Source organism: Mus musculus, chromosome 15, assembly GCF_000001635.26.
Source record: "Mus musculus strain C57BL/6J chromosome 15, GRCm38.p6 C57BL/6J".
NCBI lineage: Eukaryota > Metazoa > Chordata > Mammalia > Rodentia > Muridae > Mus > Mus musculus.
Window position 1 is genome coordinate 70,008,030 of NC_000081.6, and position 16,708 is coordinate 70,024,737.

The 16,708-nt window shown below is 37.9% G+C and overlaps 1 long non-coding RNA gene across 1 annotated transcript in view; it reads left to right on the forward strand.

Moving 5' to 3' along the window:
• Positions 1 to 16,708, forward strand: part of Gm19782 (predicted gene, 19782) — a 153,972-nt gene that overhangs the window by 83,797 nt on the left and 53,467 nt on the right. Inside the window, exon 3 of the long non-coding RNA NR_045071.1 lies at positions 3,594 to 3,727. This is a non-coding gene — a long non-coding RNA (predicted gene, 19782). The remainder of the gene's footprint in view (positions 1 to 3,593; positions 3,728 to 16,708) is intronic.

Genomic DNA, 16,708 nt, shown 5'->3' on the forward strand with positions numbered 1-16,708 from the left:
GAAGTCAAGAAAAACTAGATTGAGTCATTTAGTTATTAAGATTACATTATATGGAGCCTAGAAGCATCTAGGCCTAGGCCTAGGGATAGTTAGAACAGAGAATGAAACACTGGTCTCAGCCCAAGCCATACACTTGCATTGCTCTCATCTTATTACTTCATCAGTGGAAATATACTTACACCATTTCCTTTAAAAAATACATTTGCAATGAGATATTTTCAGATAGAGACACTGAACTCAGGAACCTACAATTTATAGAAAATGTTAGTGTTTAGTACATTGTTACAAAGCTAGTACCTATTATTTTCATGAAATGCTAGTTTTAGAAAATGAATAGACTTATTTCTATGTGGCAAACGTAGGTTTCCCCAAAACTTTGAGTTATGTTGGAGACTGTCTTTGCTGATGCACTACTAGGTTATAAGAGGCTCAATAATAATGGCCCTGCCTGTCTTGACCAACCTGATAGGAAGGGTACTTACTACATGCTAATTAGTAAATACCCCTCCAGGTATTTTAGATACAGATATTTCTATGAGGAAAAGGAGGAAGTTATTCATCCTAGACATTTTTGTTATAAAAAGGAAATCATTAAGCATTGCTTACACATTCTGCAGCTCCTCTGAAGTTCTAGGCACAAAGCTCTAGGACAGGGAATCTACCTTCTGACTCAGTTTTAAGCAGTGTATTTTCATCAATTCCCAGGATTATCTTATATGACTAATGTAATTTCCTCATTTATGCTTGTACTGCAAGGCCTGTGATCCCCAAACACACTCGTTACTTCTTAATTCTGAGACAGGATTTGGGTATCTATTTGAGAAAGCAGCATGAACTGAACAAGAGGACTACATAGATCAACTTAACTTTGTCCTCCCTATGTTCTTAACCAAAGATACACTGCTTTCTAATCTGGTTACTCATATCCATATCTCATTGATATTATTACACCTACAGTTCAGAACTATGCAGGACAATGTGTCTGTTCTCTGGCTTCTACCTAAGAATTACACTGGAGAGGCTCTATGGGAATGAGGCTAGTGTTAGTCCAGTGATAGATGTTACAGTGATGCTAACATGAAGTGAGTGAGCACAATCCTAAGACTTCAGAGAGGAGCTATTACTCAGAGCAGATTCCTTTTCATGCACTTGATAAATAAATAGTTCCAAGAATCTGCAAACAACAGATACTGGGCTGAGCAGGTTTTTATGACAGAGTTTTATTGCCATATGAGAAAACATATTTACACAGACAGATTCATTTATAAGAATCATTCTGTTAACTCTAGACTCGATGCAACATAGAGTCCCTTGAGAAGGAGTCCTTATTTAAGGACTTCCCAGAATAGATAGACCTGTGCCCATGTCTGTAAGGAAATTTCTTGATTGTCAATTAAACTGGAAGGGCCCTGCCTACTCTGGGTGACATCATTCTCTGGGTAAGTAATCCTGAGCTATAAAAGCAAGCTAACCAAGAATGGGACTGTGAGAATGTGAGCAAGTAACATCCATCAATAGTTTCTCCTTGATGTTGCTGCTTGAGTTTCTCCTCAGAGTTCCTTCATTAATGGACTCCAACCTGTATTTTGAAATAAATTCTTCCCATCTCTAAGTTGCTTTTGGCCAGAATGATTTTTATCAGAGAAACAGAACAAAAATTAGAACAAGAAGAAGCATTCAGAGATCTACAGGTGACATTCAGACTTGGGATATTTATATGTGGCTCTCATAGGTTAGTTGCAGAGCAGCATGCCCCTGGTACACTGAGGGAAGAGGAGTAAATTGAAGAGAGAGCCTGAGCTGGACTAAGGTATGAGAAAGAGTTTTCACTGAAGGCCAAAGAGGAGTGATGGTTTGTCTGCACACAGAAGCTCTAGATATGCCCTAGCCCAGAGGATTGACAAATGAAAGCTGAGGCACATGATAGTATTTCAGGGACAACTTTGTTGGTACTGAAACCCCAAAGTTGAGGAGAATTAGAGACTGTCAAGGCTTGAAAGCAATCAAGATGTATATCACAAGGACCTGTTCTATCTTTTTTGAGATTGGAAGTAATCTTGTGCAATGGAGAATCAGCACAGCATTATTACTCCACAAAAATGGGAAAACTCATCCTGCTGCTCTAGAAAAATTTCAACTGCATCTCCTAACATGGTGGCAGAGGATAATTCTAAGCTACAGGAAAAAGCTGTTGATGCTGATGGCTCCCATCCTTAACAGAGCTAAAAAAAAAAAAAAAAAGAAAGAAAGAAAGAAAGAAAGACAGAAAGAAAGAAAGAAAAGAATCCTATCCATTGTGCTTCATTTACTCATTCAAGAAATGAACATACTGTGCAGTCCATTCTGTGTGCTTGCCTCTTGGAATACATTCTCCAAAATGTGGAGGCAAATGAAAATACTCTGGAGCTAACCCAATTTAAAGCCCTCTACATCTACTGAGCAAAGCTCATTGGAACTCACCAAAACAGAAGCAGCAAGGACAGGGAACACACAGGTCTGGATCAGTTCATCATATACATATTTTCAGTTCAGTATTTTCATGTCACATCTGAGTGTATGGATGAGTGGTTCTTTGATTCTTGTGCCTTCTCATGGGCTCTTTTCCTTCTGTTGGTTTGGTTTGTCTAAATTCCAAGTGTTATTTTTTTGTTTTATCTTATTGTATTTTATTTTGATGTTTAAAAATACCTAAAAATTGCCCCCAGATCTTCGTTAGTTTCAGCTCTTCACTGTCATTTTTTAATGTGTATTTATGTGTGAATATGACTTCAGACATTAAGGATGCCTCATTTGAATCCAAGTGTACTCTTAATTAGTTAGTAGATCACTTTTAACCTTAACCTGGCTTAGAACCTGTGTTTATAAAATACAGATGAACATCACATATGAGATATAAAAATACATTTGAAGTATTTGTTACCTCATATGCATAATAGGACTCTTCATTTTATACTGTTGTCTCTTTTCTACAGTTGTTTCCAACTGGATTGTTGAAACCTCTATTTCTTTTCTGCGTGTTTCCCAGGGACTACTGTCAATTGGATACTTGCAAATTTCCATCCAAAATAGAGATGCAGTAAATTTGCATCTGCACTAAAGATCTAGTCATGTTACCTGTGCCCTGGAAAGTTCTCTTCTGTCCCTACCTGCTCTTTGGGGTTGGGGGTGAGTTGGTCCAGAGTCAAGTGCACAGACTCCAGGGAGCAGGTGACAAACGCTGCAGCAAGCTTATTTGAGCACTGCTGCAAGCTCCTTTAATAATGTGTATTTATGTGTGAATATGAATTCAGACATTAAGACATTAAGACATAAGACATTTCTACCCATGTCCCCATTGTTTCCAAGAAAGTATCTATTCTAAACAGCAGTTCCTGATTGGCTGGTATTATTTGAACTACCAATCCTTGGTCTTGTGGGCAGTCTTCAGTTAGGTCCTCCTGCAGGAGATGCTTTTGTAGCTGCATGGCCCCCAGCATTTACAAAGAGGCATCCCTGCAGTTTCTGCCTCAAAATCATTCTCCCTTTTCTAGGTAATTACACAGTCACCTGAACTTTAAAATTAAAACAGCTCTCTTTTCTATTATACCATCTAGTTTCTGAAGATTTTGGGAATCATGTGCAGGAAGGCTAGAAGTAAACACTGGGACCTCTTTAATTGGATTCAAAGGAAGTTGAAAGCCACAGTGCGTTGACACTTATAAATGAATATGGACCCTCTACAAGAACGGTAATGTTGTTAGCAGCTGACCCATCTGTCTAGGTTCCTTCTCCCTTACCTTTTATCAGTTCAGTTGGAAATCAAACTTTGTTAGCACCATAATGCATCCCACCCTTTCCATACACCTTATTTTGTGCATGTGTTTTTCGACCTGAATATGTCTCCAACTTATATGTGATATTTGAATTTCCTTCCCACTATATTTTCTATAATCCTCTTTCCTAACACAGCCGTCCTTCACTGACTTTCAGAACATCTTGTTTGTATGTACTTTTGAGATAGCATTTCTCACATTGCTCTTAGAAAGAATGCTTTTTGTAGTTCACCTTACTTGAATTGTTAATAAAACATGTTTTGTTTTTCATGTCTACAGTGTGCTATATGCTTTTGTAAACGTATAAACCACAATGTCTTTAGCATTTCCCATAACTCTCCTATGTCAGGATTATGGTCTCTGTTCACCTATAATGAACATGGATTATGGATATTATTAACCATGGGAAATGTAAAAATCAGAGTTCAGGTCCATATCTTAGTTGTATTATTGCATTACCTACCAACTCATTTTAAATATTTTTCCTTCTAGATTAATCAAGGTCAATGTCTTATTAAACTCTGCACATCCTCTCTAATCCCTAGTCATAACTATTTTCTAGGACAACCCTGAACCTGGTGATATGTATTTTATTATATCATAAATATTAAATATTGTTGTTTTGACTGAAATATGAAAACAAGAAAAAGAAATTCAAATTTAACATATCATTTGGTCTAGATAGTTTACATGTAACTGAAAGGCAAGGGGTCTGTAGTGAAAGGGAAGTAAGAAATGTGGTGAGGACCAGCTGCCTCATGGGATTTATTCAGCATCACGGAAACAGGAAGGTCATAGTTTCTGATGATGAGGTACTGTGGGTATAGGATGAGAGGATTCAGAGGGGTCCTCTGAGGAATGACAGTAAAGATAAAAGACATGCCTATGCTACCCTTGGCAATTTCTCTGCCTCACTCATGATTGCTTTGGGCGCAGTCTGCATTTTGATAGTTTCACTTAATATTATCCAGTTTTCTCCTAAAGTTTGAACTGTATAAGATTACATAGGCCAAGTTATGAGAAAAAAATATCTATTTTTACATTCAATTCACACTTACCAAGCAGAGAAATTTGAGGATACCTCACTTTGCCGTATGGAAAATCCTCTCTAAGTCATTTTAGGCTTTTTATTCTTAGGAACCATCTGGTGCAGAGTCTGAGTTTCTAGTTTGAAACTTTTAATTTATCATATTTTTTTTTCATCGCATATTTTCAAATCATCTGTCTTCTCCTTTTTGTTTATGGTTTAAAGCACAATTACTTCCTTTCCTTGCCACCATGCCCCAGTTGGTGGCTATGCATGGATTATGGATCATTTCAGAGTGATTTTTCTACTAAAATGATCCCTTTAAGAGAATCAGTGATCTTTGCCTGAGACTTTGGGGAAACCTCTGAGTGTACGACTTCATGGGGTGGAGCCTAGGGTACATTTTATACTTCACTTTGATTTAATCTCTTCACCAGCAAAATGAAGTACAACAAAATGAAGCACTCAGATTTGTGTTTGTATCGTCTTCAAAAAAATGAAGATATTTTCATAAAGAACTAATGATTGTGTTAAACAAGTCAGATGGCAACTATGCTTTCTTTTTAATCTTTATTATGGTCAAAGTTAATTGAACATACAGAGAAGATTATTCAACCATGAGCTTTTATGTATGAATAAATAGTAAGATTGCAATATGGAACTCACACACAGGCTAAGATGGCCTCTTGCTTGTTCCTCAAGCAAAGGAAAGTTTGAAGGTTTGTCAGAAAAAAGAAATCTTTCCAAATTCCTTAGACAGATAACAATCTGATTGTAAGGTTAATATATATATATATTATATATATATATATATATATATATATATATATATATATATATATATATATATATATAGCTTGCCCTAAGGTAATGGGTAACAGTTCCCTTGACAATTGCTACAAAACAAATTCCAAAGATACCTTATCAAATGTAAGACATGCTGTTTTAGTTGATTGGCCTCAAAAGACAGTTTTTAGAATAATCATTTATGACTTGAATGTTATTTTCCTGTGCCCATTTGGCTGTGTTTTATCTAAACAGGACATGGACATTTTCATATTTGTGCCCAGCTGAGATGGAAGGAAGGACCATCCAGAGATTGCCCCACCTGGGGCTCCATCCCATATACAAACACCAAACCCAGACACTATTGCATATGCCAGAAAGGTTTTGTTTACAGGACCCTGATATAGCTATTTCTTGTGAGGCTATGCCAGTGCCTGGCAAATACAGAAGTGGATGCTCACAGTCATCTATTGTATAGAACACAGGGCCCCTAATGAAGGAGCTGGAGAAAGTACTCAAGGAGCTAAAGGGGTCTGCAATCCTATAGGAGGATCATCAATATGAACTAACCAGTGACCCCCAGAGCTGTGTCTCTAGTTGCATAAGTAGCAGAGAATAGCCTAGTCCTCCATCAATGAGAGGAGAGGCCCTTTGTATTGAGAAGATCATATGCCCTAATACAGGGGAATGCCAGGGCCAGGAATCAGTAGTGGGTAGATTGGGGCACAAGGGTATAGGGGACTTTCTGAATTGCATTTGAAATGTAAATGAAGAAAATATCTAATAAAAAATCTCCATGTAATGCTGTAGCTCCATGTCTTTATTTTTGTTTATGAGAAGGGCAAGCAAAGTCAACCCATAGCAAGCTGAGGGCCAAGCGTGACTCACACAGATGCTTCAAACATAAACTTCAGTAGTTACAACCTGATGTGTTTTTTTTTTTCACTAAACATTTTCCTATACCAGAATGCAGAGACTAAGGGAATTATCTTTTTCAGTCTTTTATATTTAAATAACAGCCTAAGATATATGTTTCTAGTTTTCTAGGTGGCTGTTATCAGATAACTACAGAATGACATTTTTACTCCTCCATTTTAGTCCAAATAACCTGAGTGGTTGTGGCGTCTCTACTCATTTTAGACATGTTCAAGAAGTTGGTCTACATCCTTGCCAAAATTTATTTGGAGGTGGAACATAAAAAGCAACATTTTGCTGTAGTCCTTCACACATATTTAGTTTTCCCTTTTGCTCTTGGAAAACACCTTTTCTTCTTCAAGACATACTAAGGCTTTGCTTGGGCCATATAAATCCAGCTGTAGACCTTCTCAGTGTTTAGAATATCTCCCTGTTCTTAGAAATGGAGTGTACAATGGAGTTTGATGCTCTTAGCGTTCTGTGAACTTCTCCTGATTTTTGAGGCAATTGCAGTGTTCATTGTAATACAGCAGCAAAATTCTTTCTAAAATATGGAGAAAGATATGCATGTATTTTTAGTGTTAAATTGGTTTTATTTTTAGTCATTAGTGATTTAGCTGTATGTTATGGGTTACCATAATCTACACAGAAGATGGATGTCCCCCCCAATTACATCTTAAACTCTAGACACAATAAGCATAGACAATGACACACTTTCCCTGCTTTCAGTATTCAGATGTAGATGGTCTTATGTCAAATGTTGTTCTTAATATGGTGGAGATGGGAAATATTTGAAGTAGGATGGAATACAGTTTTGTATTATGATATGGTTACAAGCCTATGGGTACCAGAGAATGGAATAGGCTTATTTGAATAGGAATGGCCCTCACAGGCTCATATCTTTGAATGCTTGGTCATTATAGAATGTGTTACTTGACAGGAATTAGGAGGTATGGTCTTATGGGAGTAGGTGTGGTCTTGATGGAGTAATGGTGCCACTGTGGTAGTCCTTGGGGTTTCAAATGTCCAAGCCAAGTTCAAGTGTCTCTTGCTTCATGATGCCTGCTGATCTGGATATACAAATCTTTCCAGCTACCATGACTGCTGGCCAGCCACCATGATTTCCACCATGATGACAATATAGTGGACCTCTTAATTGTAAAATAGCTCCAAGTAAATGCTTTATTTTATAAGAGTTGCTATGGTCATGGTGTCTCTTCATAGTAATTATAACCCTAAGAACATGGTTCTTCACAGCTGCACCATGCATTCAGACTTTAAAATCAATTAGCAGTTTCATAGGTAGGATAGTGAAGAACATATATGCAAAGGTAACTATGTAGTCAAACACAGAAGGGAAAATGTTGATGTACATTCTAAAAGTGTCATCAATGTCAATTAGGTAGATTAGGGGTGAGAAGTAAGATAGATGAAGGGAATAAATGCCATACACCAGGACCCAACAAGAGGAATTATAAGGCTATATATTGGAGTTTAGAGGATGTTATGTTGGCAATTCTCATTACACGTTTAAATTGTTGGATGACATGGATGTGATTTGTTCTTTAAAGATCACTTCTAAGTCAGGGAAATGGCTCAGGGAATAAAAGAACTTTCTGCAGAACCAGAGCTCCCAGGGACTAGACCACCAACCAAAGAGAATACACATGGAGGGACCCAGGTCTCCAGCCACATATGTTGCAGAGGATGGCTTTGTTGGACATCAATAGGAAGAGAGGCCCTTGGTCCTGTGAAGGCTTGATACCCCAGTGTAGGGGAATGCTAAGAGAGGGAAGTGGGAGTGGGTGAGTTAATGAGTAGGTGGCAGGGAGATGGGATGGGGCTGTTTAGGGGGAAGCCAAGAGGGGGCATGGGGGAAATATCTAATAAAAATTCAAAATAAAAAAAAGAACTTGTTGAATATGAATGAGGACTGGAGTTCGAATCTCTAGGACCAATTTAAAAAGCCAGACAAGGCAATGGATGCTTTGTCTGTAACTCTGGAGTTGTGATGTATAGTCAGGAAAGTCACTGAAGCATGCTGGTCAGCAAGCCTGTCTGAAATGGTTGCCTACAGTTCAGTGAAAAACCCTGTCTCAAGAGAATAAGGTATGAAGCTACAGAAGAATATACCCAGTGTTCTCTCAGAATATTTTCAGGACCAGAGCTGTACAAATGTGAATAATGACATTAGTGATCTTAAAGAATTGGTTGCAAGACCCAGATGATATCATTGATTTATCATAGGACTTGGTTCACAGTAGATACTTAGTAAGATTATCATTGTCAATACTGTAGCTATGTAGGCACCAGCCATGCCTACTAGAAATACAAGGAATGGAGAGGGAGAGAGAAAGCAGGGTGGATGGTGGAGGAGGAGAAAAATGAATGAATGAGTTGGATAAGTGAAGCCAACAAAGAGGGACCTTTGAGATAGCTGATAACACTGGCTTTTGTGGTCGAGGCAAGAGCACATTCACTAGCATTTGTGTTCAGCACTATGATTTGTTAGCCAGCTCAGCTCTAACCACCTTATATTTAATAGCCCATTTAATCTTAACAAAACCATTGTGAGGCACCAGAGAAAACAGTAGCAATGAAAGGAACACTGAATTTTTTGACACAAACTCACACAATCTTTTTGTGGAATTCCTGACTGTCACCACAAGTCTCAGGACCTGCTGTAGGTTTTGAAAGAGAATCCTCAGCTGTAGATGCTTATTTCTCCTGTATAGCAAGAAAAAACTCATTGTTAAAAAGAAAAGAAAGAGAGAGAGAGAGAGAGAGAGAAGGAAGGAAGGAAGGAAGGAAGGAAGGAAGGAAGGATGAAAGAAAGAAAGAAAGAAAGAAAGAAAGGAAGGAAGGAAGGAAGAAAGAAAGAAAGAAAGAAAGAAAGAAAGAAAGAAAGAAAGAAAGAGAGAGAGAGAGAAAGAGAGAAAGAAAGAGGGAGGAAAGAAAAGGAAAAAAAATAGAATAGCCCTTGTTTAGTGTCTTTGGAGGGTGGATTCCAGGCTGTTCTTCCCCAAAGAATGCCTGAATCAAATAGTCAATCCTTTATAGGTGCATATAACCAGCACACGTCCTTTCTTTTTTAGCTATCTCTAGGTTATAATACGTGACACCAAATAAGTATGTGTATGTCAGTGTTAAACTACTGTTTGGGCAGTGCTGAAAAGATAAGATTGTTATGTACATGTTTTATGCAAGTATATATTTCCAGCTTCTTATTTCAATGTCTATCTTATTTCTTTAATTGTTTCTTTCATATATATATGCATATATACATATATGTGTGTGTGTGTGTGTATTCATTCATTCACTCATTCCCCTTCTCAACCACAATCTACCCCTCTTTCTCTCTTGCCCCATTACTTTCTCCCTCCCTCTTCATTGGCTGAATTTCTAATAGTCATGATTGATTCCTAAACAGCTAGAATATTGACAACAATAGTATTTTATTAAACATCTACTATGAACCCAGTAAATCAATGATTTTTTGGAGGGGGTCTTCCAACCAATCCTTTAAGATTTTAATCTCATCATTAAGATTTGTACATCACTAGCTAGTTCAGAATGTTCTGAAAATATCCTGAAAAGACACTGGGTATTTTCCTCTGTTATTTCCCACCTTATTCTCTTGAGACAGAGACTTTCACTGTACTGGAAGGTGACGATTTCATACAGGTTTGCTGGGCAACATGGTTTAGTAACTTTCCTACCTCTACCTCACAACTCTAGAGTTAAAAAGCATTCATTTACATGGTCCATCCTTTTATCTCAGCTCCAAACTTTGTCTCTGTAACTCCTTCCAAGGGTGTTTTGTTCCCACTTCTAAGGAGGGGCATAGTGTTCACACTTCAGTCTTCATTTTTCTTGAGTTTCATGTGTTTAGGAAATTGTATCTTATATCTTGGGTATCTTAGGTTTTGGGCTAATATCCACTTATCAGTGAGTACATATTGTGTGAGTTCCTTTGTGAATGTGTTACCTCACTCAGGATGATGCCCTCCAGGGCCATCCATTTGGCTAGGAATTTCATAAATTCATTCTTTTTAATAGCTGAGTAGTACTCCATTGTGTAGATGTACCACATTTTCTGTATCCATTCCTCTGTTGAGGGGCATCTGGGTTCCTTCCAGCTTCTGGCTATTATAAATAAGGCTGCTATGAACATAGTGGAGCATGTGTCCTTCTTACCAGTTGGGGCATCTTCTGGATATATGCCCAGGAGAGGTATTGCTGGATCCTCTGGTAGTACTATATCCAGTTTTCTGAGGAACCGCCAGACTGATTTCCATAGTGGTTGTACAAGCCTGCAATCCCACCAACAATGGAGGAGTGTTCCTCTTTCTCCACATCCACGCCAGCATCTGCTGTCACCTGAATTTTTGATCTTAGCCATTCTGACTGGTGTGAGGTGGAATCTCAGGGTTGTTTTGATTTGCATTTCCCTGATGATTAAGGATGTTGAGCATTTTTTCAGGTGCTTCTCTGCCATTCGGTATTCCTCAGGTGAGAATTCTTTGTTCAGTTCTGAGCCCCATTTTTTAATGGGGTTATTTGATTTTCTGAAGTCCACCTTCTTGAGTTCTCTATATATGTTGGATATTAGTCCCCTATCTGATTTAGGATAGGTAAAGATCCTTTCCCAATCTGTTGGTGGTCTTTTTGTCTTATTGACGGTGTCTTTTGCCTTGCAGAAACTTTGGAGTTACATTAGGTCCCATTTGTCAATTCTCGATCTTACAGAGCAAGCCATTGCTGTTCTGTTCAGGAATTTTTCCCCTGTACCCATATCTTCAAGGCTTTTCCCCACTTTCTCCTCTATAAGTTTCAGTGTCTCTGGTTTTATGTGAAGTTCCTTGATCCACTTAGATTTGACCTTAGTACAAGGAGATAAGTATGGATCGATTCGCATTCTTCTACGTGATAACAACCAGTTGTGTCAGCACCAATTGTTGAAAATGCTGTCTTTCTTCCACTGGATGGTTTTAGCTCCCTTGTCGAAGATCAAGTGACCATAGGTGTGTGGGTTCATTTCTGGGTCTTCAATTCTATTCCATTGGTCTACTTGTCTGTCTCTATACCAGTACCATGCAGTTTTTATCACAATTGCCCTGTAGTAAAGCTTTAGGTCAGGCACGGTGATTCCACCAGAGGTTCTTTTATCCTTGAGAAGAGTTTTTGCTATCCTAGGTTTTTTGTTATTCCAGATGAATTTGCAAATTGCTCCTTCTAATTCGTTGAAGAATTGAGTTGGAATTTTGATGGGGATTGCATTGAATCTGTAGATTGCTTTTGGCAAGATAGCCATTTTTACAATGTTGATCCTGCCAATCCATGAGCATGGGAGATCTTTCCATCTTCTGAGATCTTCTTTAATTTCTTTCTTCAGAGACTTGAAGTTTTTATCATACAAATCTTTTACTTCCTTAGTTAGAGTCATGCCGAGATATTTTATATTATTTGTGACTATTGAGAAGGGTGTTGTTTCCCTAATTTCTTTCTCAGCCTGTTTATTCTTTGTGTAGAGAAAGGCCATTGACTTGTTTGAGTTAATTTTATATCCAGCTACTTCACCAAAGCTGTTTATCAGGTTTAGGAGTTCTCTGGTGGAATTTTTAGGGTCACTTATATATACTATCATATCATCTGCAAAAAGTGATATTTTGACTTCCTCTTTTCCAATTTGTATCCCCTTGATCTCCTTTTGTTGTCGAATTGCTCTGGCTAATACTTCAAGTACTATGTTGAAAAGGTAGGGAGAAAGTGGGCAACCTTGTCTAGTCCCTGATTTTAGTGGGATTGCTTCCAGCTTCTCTCCATTTACTTTGATGTTGGCTACTGGTTTGCTGTAGATTGCTTTTATTATGTTTAGGTATGGGCCTTGAATTCCTGATCTTTCCAAAACTTTTATCATGAATGGGTGTTGGATCTTGTCAAATGCTTTTTCTGCATCCCCTAGCATATCCGGGGATCCATCCCATAATCAGCTTCCAAATGCTGACACCATTGCATACACTAGCAAGATTATGCTGAAAGGACCCTGATATAGCTGTCTCTTGTCAGAGTATGCCTGGGCCTAGCAAACATAGAAGTGGATGCTCACAGTCGGCTATTGGATGGATCACATGGCCCCCAATGAAGGAGCTAGAGAAAGTACCAAAGAAGCTAAAGGGATCTGCAACCCTATAGGTGGAACAACATTATGAACTAACCAGTACCCCGGAGCTCTTGACTCTAGCTGCATATGCATCAAAAGATGGCCTAGTCGGCCATCACTCGAAAGAGAGACCCATTGGACACGCAAACTTTATATGCCCCAGTACAGGGGAACGCCAGGGCCATAAAAGGGGAGTGGGTGGGTAGGGGAGAGGGGGTGGGTGGCTATGGGGGACTTTTGGTATAGCATTGCAAATGTAAATGAGCGAAATACCTAATAAAAAATGGAAAAAAAAACAGTTTGAAGAAAAAAAACAAACAAACAAAAAAAAAAGCATTCATTTTCATGTCTGACTATTTCATTGATCAAGGATTTGAACTCTAGTCCTCATTCCATGTGTGTGTGTATGTGTGTGTGTGTATGTGTGTGTGTGTGTGTGTGTGTGTGTGTGTGTGTGTGTTTTATCTCAGTCTTTGAGCAAAGTCAAAGTCTTCCCAGTTATATTTTTTATCCTCCTCCTTCTTCCATCAAAACTGTATCCCCAGGTCAGCCTCATATTTTCTTCTTTTTATTAAGGTGTTTTGCTTTGCTTGTTTTTCATGGCCCATTGCATTAAAAAAGAAATGCCCCTATGAGCATGAAGGCAGGTATTTATTTGAGTGGGGGCGCTGTATCTCTTACTGTATCACTGAGAAAAAAAATCATTTGTTTCCCCAGCAAACTTTAATTTCCTATAGTTTCTTACGAAGGCATGAGTCTTCCAAGTTATTTTTTTCTGGTTATCTGGGTGAATCTTAGTCTGTAGAGTACACAGATACAGTGGGGTGATTTTATTACATTTGTTTGTGTCTAACAAAGGATGATGCCCATGGGTATCAGAGGTGAATAGCATTATACTGTAGATGATGGTAAGTGCTTTCCTACCTCACTATCTTTTAGACCCTGCTTGTAGGTAAAGTGAAGATTGAACACTTATGAGGCCTTAGTCACCTTCCAACAACTTCTATTCCCACGGCTTCTAAATGAAATTCAGAAAATCATACCTGCTGCCTTGTATCATATCCTGAACTTCAATAATATGTTCCTTTGAATGGTGGGTGAGTCGTTCTCTTTGCTCAATACAACAACACTGAAAAGAAGAAGAAAAGTGTTCAATCATTCAAAATGATGAAATGGTAATTTATTAAGAGCCTTGACTACTGAACCAACACATTATTGATTTCCAAGTGTCAATATTACCCTTTGCTTTCTTATAAGGTGTGTTTTCCAGTGGGAATTCCTACTTTAAGAACACAGTATAGATCATGCCATTTAATCCCCACTAAAAACTTATCAACTCATGCTTTATTAACCAGCTAATCAGAGGTCAAGGCAAACCAACCATCTAGCTCAGGTTGGCAAGAGGTGACAAAACAATCATAAGGATGTAGTTACTTATGTGAGCCTTTAGCACACACCAATCATTAGCACATTTCCTTTACACAGGTACTATGCAATGATTATGTGCCTCACCCATTTCTCTCTGCAGGCTTTAAGGAAATTTCTGTTTAGGGAGTGAAAACAAGGAGGATTTTTAAGGCTATTATGAGGCAAACAGACATGTAGATGTACAGGTGTAGGGTTGATAGCTTAGGATACTGAAGAATAGCCCATTTTAAATACATATTTAAGAGAAATAAGAAATGATTCCTCCCCTGCATGGTGATTCAAAATTGTGTGTGTGCGTGTGTGCGTGTGCGTGTGCGTGTGCACGTGCACATGCATTCAGAAAATAAGGAGACTGAATTCAGGTAGAAACTATGTTCTGCCATAGGTAATGCCTTCAAATAGATGTAGATATTAGAGGTATGTAAGTATTTATTCTCCAATGTGAGTACCCCTAAACACAACTCAGCACCCCCTATAAGTATCAGACCTTTATCCTTTGGAGGGAATTAGCTTCAAACATGAAGTGAAACTTTATGTTTCATTTTATGTATTTATGTATCAAACCACATGATCCAACATGCTAAGGTGTAACTTCCTCAATTTTTGTCTTTGTCAACACTCCAAATATTGATCAGATGCTAATCATTGTTTAAAAAAAACTGCCTTCATATACATGAATTATTCTAAAAATTAAAAGCCCAGGAGATAAAAAGCCACAGGACTACTATAAAATAAAACTAATTGTAACACCACCTTGGCCAGAAAATTTTCTCCTAAATAATATTTGGTAATGGAACTCATTTCTCATACCATATAAACTTTAATTAAGAGCTTAGTTTTGATAAAAATCTGTCATTTTTTTCAACAACTGCATCCACTGCTATATGTGCTCACATATCTTATTAATTCATTTCCTATCTTTATTACTTCTTTGATAATTTCATGTAACATATACCTAATATACCATATTTACCCCCTCTCAACTCTTACCAGATTCCCCTTTCCTTCATACCCACCTATATGTGTGTTCTCTTAAAAGTCAAATATGAAGTCTAATTTGTGCTCCTTAAGTATTCTTGGATACATGTCCTTCTAATGTGTCATTGATCCAGGACATATACATTTTGATAATATGGTCTGGTCCTCTCTCCGAAGATAACAACTTCCAAAAGCTTGATAGTAAGGGTTGTTGTGTTTGCCTAACTCCATTCACCATGCTGGGAATTTGGTCTTGCTTGAGCTTCTACAGGTTTGGTTTATACAATCTTGACCATTGTAAGTTCATGTGCACAGATGCCCTGCAAAACATATTGTTGTTAAAAACGAAACAACAGAAAATTAGGACCCAGAAGTCAAGTAACTTGCTTAATATAACTTGATTATTTTTCTGCAACAAAAAATTCAAGTCTTCCTGATGCTCATTTTTATGTACTTAATTTTATGTTATAGTTAACCCTGAAAAAAATCTTTATAAATAGTTTTTCTACTTTTAAATTATTCCCTTAGGTTAGTTTACAAAGATCAATGCTGTAGATCAATAGGTATAAATATACTTTTCAGATCTATTGATGTAGGTTGAAAAATAAAATACTCCAAAGACACTTGGTGTAGATCATAAAATATTCCTTGCTTATTTCACAGAAACATGACAGGCTAGGCTGAGTCATGGGGCATTGGTAACATTCTAGTTTTAATGCCATTGGGTACATTTTACATATGCAATTGAGCATTTTTGTTTGTATATGTCAACAGTGTTACCACTTCCCTGTTAGTATTCTAACATATTCCCAAAAATATATGTGGAAAAATTAAAATACATAGTCTATGACCTGGAATGTGTGTGTGTGTGTGTGTGTGTGTGTGTGTGTTACCATCTCTCCCACTGGTAGGAGTACCTCATAGAGTCACCTCTGTAGACTCCTTCAGGCTTCCCCTCATTCCAGGTCTCTGGAAAGTCCTAGAGATGCCCTCCCCTTGCCCATTGCTGATTTCCATTTTCTCTCCTCTGTTCTACCTACACCTCATCCCTCTTCTGAGTTCCATTTCCCATCCTCTCTCTTCTAGGTTCCTCCCTCTGATATCCATTGTATTTCCCCTTCTGAGAAAGATTCAACAATCCTCCCTTGGGCCCTTCTTGCTATTTGCCTTCTTTGGGTTTGATGAGTATAGCATGGTTATCCTGTGCTTTATGGCTAATATCCACTTATAAGAGAGTACATATCATGTGTGTCCTTTGGGGTTTGAGTTACATGACTTAGGATCATATTTTCTAGTTCCATCCATTTACCTGAAAAATTCATGCTGTCCTTGTTTTAAATAGCTGAGTAGTATTTCGTTATATAAATGAACCACATTTTCTTTATCCATTCATCAGTTGAGGGGACCTCTGTGTTGTTTCCTGTTTCTGGCTTTTATAAAGAAAGCTGCTGTGAACATAATTGAGCAAATATCCCTGTCGGCCTGTGGAACATCCTTTGGGTTTCCTGGTGGCCATGGTAGTGGATAGTGAATGTGGATATGACCAGGGTACGCTGCATGAACTTTTCAAAAAATAAGTAACAATCAATTAAAAATCAC